This window comes from Pristiophorus japonicus, chromosome 3 (assembly GCF_044704955.1).
Source record: "Pristiophorus japonicus isolate sPriJap1 chromosome 3, sPriJap1.hap1, whole genome shotgun sequence".
Lineage (NCBI taxonomy): Eukaryota > Metazoa > Chordata > Chondrichthyes > Pristiophoridae > Pristiophorus > Pristiophorus japonicus.
Genome location: NC_091979.1, coordinates 195,437,296 through 195,449,554, shown reverse-complemented (window position 1 = coordinate 195,449,554; position 12,259 = coordinate 195,437,296). Strand labels below are relative to the sequence as shown.

The window sequence follows — 12,259 nt, the reverse complement described above, 5'->3', positions numbered from 1 at the left end:
TCTCTGCCCTCTCCTTTTACTCATCTCCTTTCTGTCTTTTGTTTCTGTCTCCATTTTGCTTCCCTCTGTCTCCCTGCATTAGTTCCCATCCCCCTGCCATATTAGTTTAACTCCTCCCCAACAGCATTAGCAAACACTCCCCCGAGGACATTGGTTCCAATCCTGCCTAGGTGCAGACCATCCAGTTTGTACTGGTCCCACCTCCCCCAGAACTGGTTCCAATGCCCCAGGAATTTGAATCCCTCCCTGATGCACCACTGCTCAAGCCACGTATTCATCTGAGCTATCCTGCGATTCCTACTCTGACTAGCATGTGGCACTGGTAGCAATCCCGAGATTACAACATTTGAGGTCCTACTTTTTAATTTAGCTCCTAGCTCCTTAAATTCGTCTCTTCGGACCTCATCCCGTTTTTTACCTATATTGTTGGTACCAATGTGCACCACGACAACTGGCTGTTCACCCTCCCTTTTCAGAATGTCCTGCACCCGCTCCGAGACATCCTTGACCCTTGCACCAGGGAGGCAACATACCATCCTGGAGTCTCGGTTGCGGCCGCAGAAACGCCTATCTATTCCCCTTACAATTGAATCCCCATATCACTATCGCTCTCCCACTCTTTTTCCTGCCCTCCTGTGCAGCAGAGCCAGCCACGTTGCCTTGAATTTGGCTGCTGCTGCCCTCCCCTGGTGTATCCGTTTTGCAGGGGGATGACCCCAGGGGATCCCTGCACTACCTTCCTTGCACTGCTCTTCCTGTTGGTCTTCCATTCCCTATCTGACTGTGGACCCTTTACCTGCGGTAAGACCAACTCGCCACACGTGCTAATCACGTCATTCTCAGCATCGTGGATGCTCCAGAGTAAATCCACCCTCAGCTCCAATTCCGCAACGCGATCCATCAGAGCTGGAGGCGGATACACTTCCCGCACATGTAGTCGTCAGGTAGTGTCCCTGAGTTCCCACATGGTACAGGAGGAGCATATCACGTGTCCGAGCTCTCCTGCCATGACTTAACCCTTAGATTAACACTTAATTTGGCGACAACAATGTTAACAGGTTACTTACTGATATAAAAAAGATAAAGAAAAGCTACTCACCAATCACCAACCAGTCACTTACCCCTTTGGCTGTGACGTCACCTTTTGATTTCTTTCTACTTTTTTGCTTTTTCTCCTGGCTGGAGCTGCACAAGATGGCCTTTTGTAGGCCTCACCAATGCCACAAACTCCCGCCTCTGACTGCTGTCGCCTCTCGCTGCCGCCTGGCCTTTTGTAGGCCTCACCAATGCCACAAACTCCCGCCTCTGACTGCCGTCGCCTCTCGCTGCCGCCTGGCCTTTTGTAGGCCTCACCAATGCCACAAACTCCAGCCTCTGACGTACTAACACCAGCAAGTGGTCGGTTCGGTGATGACTTGACGTACGACTTTAACTGGCAACAGATCAGGTTGTCTTCAACTGCAGTCTCGAGTGTCTTTTCGCAGCACTGTTTATACACCAATAGCCCTCCCACTGCATGCATGTCTCTGCTTTTATCAGTTAGTCAGTGGGCCTTCAAGGTCGGTTACACCATGGTCTAAAGAATTTCCTTGTCCGGTAACGGCGCAAGAGGTTTGTTTTTCAGAACTCTCAAGGTCCATTTTCTTATCTGTGCACAGTTTGCAACCACAGCATTTCTACAAAGTTCTCACAGGAACCAGTCTCTTGGCCTCCCGCAGCATGCTGGTTCATTAATTTTGATCAATTTTTAAGTTTGGTCAAGTTACAGCAAATTTATACAGCAAAAAAGGTGCATTCTTACAGCAGCTGAAGGAACAGCCACCAGTGGTGGAGCGATGAAAATTAGTGATGCACAGGTGGCTAGAATTGGAGGACTGCAGTTATCTCGGAGGGTTGTAGGGCTGCAGGAGGTTACAGAGATAGAGAGGGGAGGGGCCGTGGAGGGATTTGAAAACAAGGCTGAGAAAGATCGTAACCAATAGCCAAGCAGCATACAACATGTAAAAGCAACCTTCTAATTTTCCCCACCCCACATTGGGCTCATCTGACCGTCGCTTGGCACCTATCTGTAGCTGAGACTGGGGACACAACAGACTGGGACCTGGTCTACTGTCCTTAGGTGTCAACCTTGTCTCTGTGTTTGTAAAGTCCTGTCCCCTCAGGACAGATTCACACGAGGCATGTAGTGAAGTCAAGGTCACTCTGGACCTGCACCTTTATTTCACAGCTCTGGAATGCTGCACTTGCCTGAGACCTGTCCTTGTATACCTGTCTCTTGAAAGTGCACTCCTGGTGGTAAGGTCTGCTGGTGGTTACAGGTCATATCTTATTACATATATAGCATGTTAGGATACAGTTATATATAATAATGTAAGATACATGACATCACCCTCCCCCAAGGTCTTATTGTCTTTATAGGTTCAGTCTCTCAGGTGGTCTACGCTCTCGCGTGGAGCATCTGAGTTGTGGTTCAGTTGTTTGCCTTGGTGTCTGTTTTTCTTTGGGTGTGGTTGCTGGTATCTCGCCTGGGCTGCCTGTTTCGATTGGTGTGATTGTTGATGACGCGCCTGGGCTGCCTGTTTCGATTGGTGTGATTGTTGATGACTCGCCTGGGCTGTCTGTTGGGATTGCTCTTTCCTCAGGTTGTTCCCTCTGTCTGTCCACCAGGTGTGGTGCGAGTTCCACATTGTAGTCTGCCTCTGGTTCCGCAGTGTTGTTGGTAAATCTGCTTTTGACTTGGTCTACATGCCTCCGGCAGGTTTTGCCATTGTCCATTTGTACTACCAGTAACCTGTTTCCTTCCTTGCCCGTTACTGTCCCTGCAAGCCATTTGGGACCCCTGCCATAGTTTAGTACAAACACTTTGTCCCCTATCTTATTCCATTGCCCCCTCGAATTTCTGTCATGGTACTCAGTCAGCTTACGTCGCTTTGCCTCAACGATTTCATGCATGTCTGGGAGGATTAATGAGAGCCTTGTTTTTAAAGTGCTTTTCATCAACAGTTGCGCGGGGGGATCCCAGTCAGTGAGTGCGGACGAGATCTGTATGCCAGCAGCAGTCGCGACAGGCGACCCTGCAGCGTGGGACCTTGGATTTTAAGCATGCCTTGTTTAATGATTTGCACTGCTCTCTCCGCCTGGCCGTTGGAGGCCGGCTTGAACGGTGTCGGCTTGAACGGTGTCGTCTTGACGTGATTTATGCCGTGGTCAATAATGAAGTCTTGGAATTCTGCGCTGATGAAGCATGGACCATTGTCACTGACCAATGTGTCAGGGATTCCGTGCGTTGCAAATATGGTTGCGAGGCTCTCCACAGTGGTGGAGGTTGTGCTCGAGTTTAAAATGGTGCATTCGATCCACTTTGAAAATGCATCTACAACTACAAGGAACATTTTGCCCATGAAAGGGCCCGCATAGTCTACGTGTACCCGCGACCATAGTTTGGTCGGCCAGGGCCAGGGGCTCAGTGGAGCCTCCCTGGGGGCATTGTTGAGTTGGGCACAAATGGTGCACCTTCAGACACAGAGCTCCAAGTCCGCGTCAATCCTAGGCCACCGGACGTGGGATCTGCCTATGGCCTTCATGAGAACGATCCCCGGGTGCTCGCGGTTGAGCTCCCGAACAAATGCCTCTCTGCCTCGCAGAGGCATGACTACTCGGCTGCCCCACATCAGGCAGTCTGCTTGTAGTGATAGCTCATGCATACGCCTGTGAAAGGGTTTTAATTCCTCGGGGCAGGCATCGCGAGCCTCTGCCCAGTCACCGGTTAGGACAAATCTTTTTACTAAGGATAACGTGGGGTCGCTGGCCGTCCAAGCTCTGATTTGGCGAGCCGTCATGGGCGAACCTGTGGACTCAAAGGCATTGATTGCCATGACTATCTCACAGTCCTGTTCATCAGACCCTTCCGTGGTCGCCAGGGGTAGCCTGCTGAGCGCGTCGGCATAGTTGTCTGTGCCTGGTGTGTGCCTTATTGTGTAGTCGTAGGACGCTAGCATGAGTGCCCACCGTTGAATTCGCGTCGAGGCGTTGGCATTTATTGCCTTGCTCTCGGATAGGAGGGACGTGAGGGGCTTGTGATCGGTTTCTAATGCGAACTTGGCCCCGAAAAGGTATTGGTGCATCTTTTTGACACCGTACACGCACGCGAGCACCTCCTTCTCTACCATTCCGTACCCGCGCTCCGCCCGCGAAAGTGACCTGGAGGCATAAGCTATGGGTTGTAATTTGCCCGCACTATTGACATGTTGCAAAACGCACCCGACCCCATACGCTGACTCATCGCATGTGAGAACTAGTTTTTTACCTGGATCAAAGAAAGTCAAAACACTGTTGGAACACAGATGGTTGCGTGCCTTATTGAAGGCGCATTCCTGGGTTTCCCCCCAAAACCAATCGGAACCCTTCCTGAGTAGCATGTGGAGAGGCTCCAGCAGCGTGCTTAAGTTCTGCATAACGTTCCCAAAGTAATTGAGTAGCCCGAGAAAGGTGCGCAGTTCTGAGACATTCCGGGGCCTGGGTGCCAGGTGAATTGCTTCTGTTTTAGACTCTGTTGGGCAGATTCCATCAGCGGCAATCCTTCTGCCCAAAAATTCAACCTCGGGTGTGAGAAACAGGGACTTGGATTTCTTGACTCGTGGGCCTACCCGATCCAACCGCTTTAGTACTTCCTCCAAATTACGGAGATGGGAGTCGGTGTCCCTGCCCGTGATAAGTATGTCGTCTTGAAATACAACCGTCCCCGGGATGGACTTGAGCAGACTCTCCGTGTTGCGCTGGAATATGGTAGCTGCCGACCTGATGCCGAATGGGCATCGATTGTACATGAAAAGGCCTCGATGTGTGTTGATGGTGGTGAGTAGCTTGGATTCCTCAGTCAATTCTTGCATCATATACGCAGATGTGAGGTCTAATTTTGAGAAAAGTTTACTTCCAGCCAATGTGGCAAATAAGTCCTCCGCTCTGGGCAGCGGGTACTGGTCCTGTAGGGAGACTCTGTTTATGGTAGATTTGTAGTCCCCACAGATTCGTACGGATCCCTCAGGCTTCATGACTGGGACGATGGGACTTGCCCAGTCACTAAATTCCACAGGTGATATAATGCCTTCCCGCAGAAGCCTGTCTAGTTCGTGTTCAATCTTTTCCCTCATTCACATAGGGTACAGCTCTGGCCTTGTGATGGACCGGTCTAGCATCCTGTGCGATGTAGATTTTGACTTTGGCCCCTTTGAAAGTGCCCACACCTGGCTGAAAAAGATGTTCAAATCGCTTTATAACTGTTGAGCAGGAGGTCCGTTCCTCTAATGACATGGCATGGACATCATCCCATTTCCAGTTTAGTTTTGCCAGCCAGCTTCTCCCCAGCAGTGCTGGGGGGACTCCGGGGACAATCCACAGGGGAAGTCGGTTCACTGTCCCTTTATGTGTGACAGAGAGCATGGTGCTTCCGAGGATTGGTACGATTTCTTTGGTATAGGTCCTTAGTGTGGTGTCGACCCTTGTGAGTTTTGGTCTGTCTCTTTTATGCGGCCACAGTTGTTCAAATTGTTGAGCGCCCATGAGAGATTGACTCGCTCCCGTATCCAGCTCCATGTTGACAGATATCCCGTTGAGTAGGACCCTCATCATTATAGGAGGCGTCCTGTTGTAGAAGCAGCAGCCGTTGATCGTGTTGACCCACTGTACACTGGTGTCCCGGGTACTGTCCCCACCATCTTCTGGTCCGCTTTCCGACCCATCCGATTCGTATACCAGCCGAGCTGCCGTTTATTTGCTTATGCGGGCCAAATGCCCTGTATATTCACAATTTCTGCAAACAGCCTGCTGAAATCGACATCCCCTTGATGAGTGCCCACCTCCACACCTCCAGCACAGACCTGTTCCATTGTTCAAAGAGTTCCCAAAGAATGAGCTGCGTCTGGCTGATCTCTCTTGAGCTTCTCTCAGCTTCTAGTTGATTGCTCGCATTGTGGGTTGATGAGGTGTGAACGGCCGTTCCTGTGGCCCTTGATGGCTTCTGCCTGCTGTCGAGAGCCTGTTCTCCCGGTTTTGTCTGTGTGTTGGGGTAGCAGCTTGTTTAGTGCTGTGAACTTCTTCTTCCCCTACCAAGAATGTCTGTGCAACCAGTGCTGCTGCCTCTAAGGTCAGGTTCTTGATCTCTATGAGCTTTCGGAATATGCCTCCGTGGCCTATTCCTTCAATGAAAATGTCTCTCAGCATTTCTCTTCTCAGTTCATCGGAGAACTCACATAAACTAGCTAACCTCCGAAGTTCCGCCACGAAGCCGGGTATGCTCTGGCCATCACAGCGTCTGTAGTTGTAGAACCTGTGTCTGGCCATGTGTAGGCTGCTCGCTGGCTTCAGGTGGTCTCTTACCAGTGTGCTCAATTCTTCAAACGACTTGCTTGCTGGTTTCTCGGGTGCCAACAGATCCTTCATTAAAGCGTATGTTTTCGAGCCACAGCTGGTCAAGAGATGGGTTCTTCTCTTGTCTGCCTTATCATCGCCTAACCAGTCTTTGGTTACAAAGCTTTGCTGGAGCCTTTCTATAAAGTCCTCCCAATTGTCTCCCGCATTGTACTTTTCATCTGATCCGTTGTTCGCCATTCTGTGGATTCTGTAATCCCGTAACCCGTCGCCACTGTAAAGTCCTGTCCTCTCAGTACAGATTCACACGAGGCATGTCGTGAAGTCAAGGTCACTCTGGACCTGCACCTTTATTTTACAGCTCTGGAATGCTGCACTTGCCTGAGACCTGTCCTTATATACCTGGTGGTAAGGTATGCTGGTGGTTACAGGTCATTTCTTATTACAGTCATGTATAGCATGTTAGGATACAGTTATGTATAATAATGTAAGATACATGACAGTGTTAGCACTCTCGCCTCTAAGTCAGAAGGTTGTGAGTTCAAGTCCCATTCCAGAGACCTGTGCACATAATCAAGTGTAGCACTTCAATGCAGTACTGAGGCAGTGCTGCATTAACAGAGATGCCGGGGCTGAAATTCAGTGTCCCTCGAGGGACTGTTACCGCAGGTTTTCAGCGGCCGATCGGAAAAATACCCCGAGTCAAATCGGGGGGGGGGGGGGGGGGGGGTGGTGGGTTTCAGTGGTGCACACTTCCACCGGAATCAGCAGGTTGAATCAGTGGGCCGCCGTTATGTTATCGGGGTGCACACACGTTGGGCGGAGGGCGCCACTACATCACCCCGAGATTTTTATGAACCGCAAGGCGTTCCCACTTATGAATGTGCAGGTCGTCTGAGACCACCAGCATCGGATCATGGCTGTTGACGCGACGTACCCAGGAAGCAGCCATGATTCCTTCATTCTGTGCCAGACCAGTGTGCCCGTCCTCTTCACAGGCCCAAATCAGGATTGTGGTTGGCTGCTTGGGGACAAGGGATATCCCCTCTCCACTTAGCTGCTCACTCCACTGCGGAACCCCAGGACAGCGTCAGAGCATGCATACAATGACGTTCATTGTGGCACCAGGTGCATCACCGAGCAGTGCATAGGCATCCTTAAGCAGAGGTTCCGTTGCCTGGACTGGTCTGGTGGCGCTTTGCAGTAATCTCCTCAATGGGTCTCCATATTCGTCGTGGTCTGCTGCATGCTGCAAAACCTGGCCCTCATGAGGAGACAGCCGCTGGAGGTCGAGCCAGCAGCACCACCTGATGAGGAGGAGGAGGAGGAGGAGGAGGAGGAGGAGGATCCCCGTTGCCCCAGAGCTAGGAGGTGTCGACCCAGCACAACCCTATAAGAGAGGTGCAGCAACGTCTCTTGCCCCTGTGCATGTCCTTATAACACCTCTTACGCGTGCCTTCCCTTATACTACACCCAAGTGTCTCCCCTGTGGCTGCATCAAGGGTCAGGGAAGGCTGCTGTAGTTGTTGTGTGGGAGCTACAGCTGTCCTTCTAGGATGCCCTCGAACACCTTTGGACCTGGAAGGGCCAGGTGCAGACTGGCCAGCACCATCCTGGGAGGGTGCAGTCTGGCTTGGCTCGGATGGAACCATGCGTGGAGGCACTGGCGGAGTGGGAGATCTGGGGCCAGGAATGCTGTGATCCTGAGAGCACATCATTAGGATCCTGGTCCGAGGAGCCTGCGGGGGCAGCACCTTAACACCACCACCAAGCTGAGGGAGGTCGGGTTGGTGGGATGGCGCAAGACTGGAAGGTCCCCAGTGGCCAGTGTTGGACCCAGCCGCGAATACAACACTGAGGTGTCTGGTGGCATCGAACTGAAGCTGCACGAGAGAAGCCAGAGTCTCAAATCCACCAGAGATGGCAGCAGTTTGACGCTCCATGGCAGCACCAAGACGCTCGGTGGCCTGTTGCCCAGAGAGCATAAGAGCATTCTGAGCTTCCAGGGCCGCGGCCATCCTCTCCAATCCAGCACCGATGCGATTGTTCGCTCGCGCCTGTGCCGATATGGCAGCTGCCACATCACCTGCAGGCTATGGCACTACAGGTGGATCCACACGGATACTCTGGGAGTCCACCATCGCCTGCACACTGGCAATGATGGGTTCCATGGTGTGAGCAGCGCTGTCGACTATGCGGAAGGCGGACTGATTCCATCACACTCCTGACCACTTCCGACAGGCTCTCTGGTATCCTAGTCAGTGTCCAACATCTGGGAATGCATGGCCTCCACCCTTCCCTCATAAGCCACTACATCGATGGCTCATCCGAGTCCTCAGCGGCAGAACTCTGGTGCGGACTCTCTCCCGCTGGAGAGGTGGCACCTGAGGTTGCCTAGCCCCGTCACCATGCTGCAGCCCACAAGCTCCCGGTGAAGTGTCGACCCACCTACCACGTCAACTACTTCAGACCAGGCATTCCCACCAGTATCTGAGCTGGCGAAGTGTGCCTGGAAGCCTTGACGCGCTTGTGCCATCTGCGTCCTCCTCCTCATCAGTTGCCTGAACGAGCTGGGGAGTGCTGAGAATGGTCTCTTGATCACTTGAGGCCTCAATGTCATCATCCATGCTTAGGGATATTGGAGGGTTTCTGTCCACAAGCCTGTGCTTCAGGCCTGCATGTGGTGTGTCCCTTTGTGGTGTGCTGCCACTCGGTGTTTCATCTGCAAGCATAAATGGGGGAAGGGCTGCTGTGAGGGGGAGGTGGGGGATTGATGCATGGAGCGTTGAAACTAGCACACTTTTGCACAGAAAAGCACTGTAGGCGCTGGCGCATTCAAGTAGCGCCCATATTCAACGACAGCCTCACTTACCAATGCTGCCCACATCGTCGTCTGCAGTTCCGCTGCCCACAGGGGGCATGTCATTTTCAAGCATAAATAGGAGAAGGGCTGCCGTGAGTGGGAGGTGGGGGATTAAGACATAGAAGATGCAACCAGCAGACTTCCATGAAGGAAAGGAACAGTAGGCGTTGGTGCATTGAAGGAGAGAGTGTATGAAAGGAGGGCCTTCACTTACCCACATTGGCATCAGCACGACCGTCGGTGTAGAGTTCTCAACTCTAGAACATATTCACACGAGGCATATACTGCAGACAAGGTCACTCATGACCTGCACCTTTATTCCCTGGACCAAGGAGTGCTGAGCCTGCGTGGAACCTCCCTTTAAGTACCTGGCTGACCAGGTAAGGAGTGTCTCCCACAAGTTCACCCCCTGTGGCCAAGGTGTGTATTTCACAGTTGTATACAGTGTACAGTATTGTTACATATTGGTTACAGTTATGTGAAGGTTACAAACATGACATCACCTCCCCCCTAATGTCTTTGGGTCAAAGACTGAGTCTTTCAGGCGGTCGACGCTCTCTCGTGGAGCGCCGCAGTTGTGGTTCTGGTGGTTGAGCCGTGGCATGTGTCTCTGTTGCCTGAGTTGGTTCCGGGCTGGCCGCAGGGACTGTGCATGTCCTTGTTGCTCGTTCACTGGCAGTGGTGTGGTTGGCATCTCATGGTCTATTTCAGGTTCCTCAGTGTTCATGCTGAACCTTTTCTTTACCTGGTCCAGATGTTTGCGGCATATCTGCCCATTGTTCAGTCTGACCACTATGACCCTATTCCCCTCTTTACCAATTCTGGTGCCCTCAAGCCACTTGGGTCCTGGTGCATGATTAAGCACAAATTCCGGGTCATCCATTTCTATACACCTCCCCCTTGAGTTGCGATCATGACACTCGGTTTGGGACTGCCGCTTGCCCTCAACAATGCCTGCCAGGCTTGGGTGAATGAGGGACAGCTGTGTTTTGAACGTGCGTTTCATGAGTTCTGCTGGCGGGTCTCCCGTGAGCGAGTACGGGCGGGACCTATAGGCCAGCAGGAGGCGCGATAGGCGGTACTGAAGAGAGGGTCCCTGGATATGGAGCATGCCTTGTTTTATGACTTGGACCGCACGTTCTGCCTGGCCATTGGAAGCTGGCTTGAACGGTGCCGTCCGGATTTGTTTAATGCCATTACCCAACTCCTGGAATTCATGGCTGGTGAAACATGGGCCCTTGTCGCTGACCAGAATGTCCGGCAAGCCGTGGGTCGCGAAAACCGTGCGCAGACTCCACGGTGATGGATGTCGTGCTCGAATTTAATATAATGCACTCGATCCATTTCGAATATGCATCAACTACAATCAAGAACATTTTTCCCATGAACGGCCCCGCATAGTCCACGTGGATGCGTGACCATGGCCTGGTGGGCCAGGGCCATGGGCTGAGCAGGCCTCCCTGGGGGCATTGCCCAGCTGGGCACACGTCATGCACCTGCGAACCCAGTGTTTCAGGTCTGAGTCAATCCCCGGCCACCATACATGTGACCGGGCAATGGCCTTCATTAGCACAATGCCTGGGTGCTCGCTGTGGAGTTCCCTGATGAATGCTTCCCTTCCTTTCTGGGGCATGCCCACCCAGCTGCCCCATAGTAGACAGTCGGCTTGGATGGAGAGCTCATCCATCCGTCTCTGAAACGGTCTGACCTCCTCGGGGCACGCCCCGTGTGCGGGCACCCAATCCCCAGTCAGGACACATTTCTTTATCATGGATAGGAGGGGGTCCCTGTTGGTCCAGAGTTTGATCTGGTGGGCTGTGATGGGGGAGCCTGCGGTGTCAAAAACCTCAACGGCCATGACCATCTCAATGCTTTGCTCCGCTGCCCCCTCAGTGGTGGCCAGCGGAAGCCTGCTGAGCGCGTCAGCGCAATTTTCAGTGCCTGGCCAGTGCCGTATGGTGTAGTCATGTGCAGCCAGCATGAGAGCCCATTGCTATATGCGAGCTGACGCATTGGCATTGACAGCCTTGCTGTCGGACAACAGGGATGTTAACGGCTTGTGATCCGTTTCTAACTCGAACGGTCTGCCGAAAAGATACTGGTGCATCTTTTTCACCCCGTAAACGCAAGCAAGTGCTTCCTTTTCGACCATGCCGTACCCACGCTCTGCCTGGGAGAGCGACCTGGAGGCATAAACCACCGGTTGTAGTCGGCCGTCATCAATTCCCTGCTGCAACACACACCCAACCCCGTATGATGATGCATCGCATGTTAAAACTAGTTTTTTTTACAGGGGGCATACAAAGTCAACAGTTTGTTAGAACAAAGCAGGTTCCGCGCCCTGTTGAAAGCCCGTTCCTGACAGTCCCCCCAGAACCAGTCACAACCCTTACGCACGAGCACATGTAATAGCTCCAACAATGTGCTTAAGTTAGGCAGGAAGTTCCCGAAATAGTTCAAAAGTCTCAGGAACGATCGCAACTCCGATGTGTTGCCGGGCCGGGGCGCGCGACGGATCGCCTCCGTTTTGGATTCGGTAGGCCGGATCCCGTCTGCGGCAACCCTCCTGCCCAAAAACTCAACCTCTGGGGCCAAAAACACACACTTGGCCTTTTTCAGCCACAGGCATACCTGGTCCAGTTGGCGTAGTACCTCCTCCAGGTTGTGGAGGTGTTCCTCGGTGTCTCGACCCGTTATTAGGATGTCGTCTTGGAATACGATTGTGCCGGAAATGGATTTGAGCAAGCTTTCCATGTTCCTCTGGAAGATTGCGGTCGCTGAACGAATGCCAAACGGACACCTGTTGTAGATGTGCATCGTGATGGTGATCAGAAGCTTGGATTCTTCAGCCAGTTCCTGAGTCATGTAGGCCGAAGTGAGGTCCAACTTAGTGAACAGCTTGCCACCTGCCAACGTGGCAAAAAGGTCCTCCGCTCTCGGGAGCGGGTATTGGTCCTTCAGCGACACTCGGTTGATGGTGGCTTTGTAGTCGCCGCAGATCCTGACCGAGCTATCTGCTTTAAGGACAGG

General features: G+C 52.4%; 1 protein-coding gene across 1 annotated transcript in view; it reads right to left on the bottom strand.

Annotated features, from left to right (window-relative positions):
- lrrc3 (leucine rich repeat containing 3) overlaps positions 1–9,514 on the bottom strand; it is a 121,615-nt gene extending 112,101 nt beyond the window's left edge. The window contains exon 1 of the mRNA XM_070874899.1: positions 9,444–9,514. The gene's annotated coding sequence lies outside the window, so the exon portion shown is untranslated. The remainder of the gene's footprint in view (positions 1–9,443) is intronic.
- Between the last annotated feature and the right edge of the window lie 2,745 nt (positions 9,515–12,259).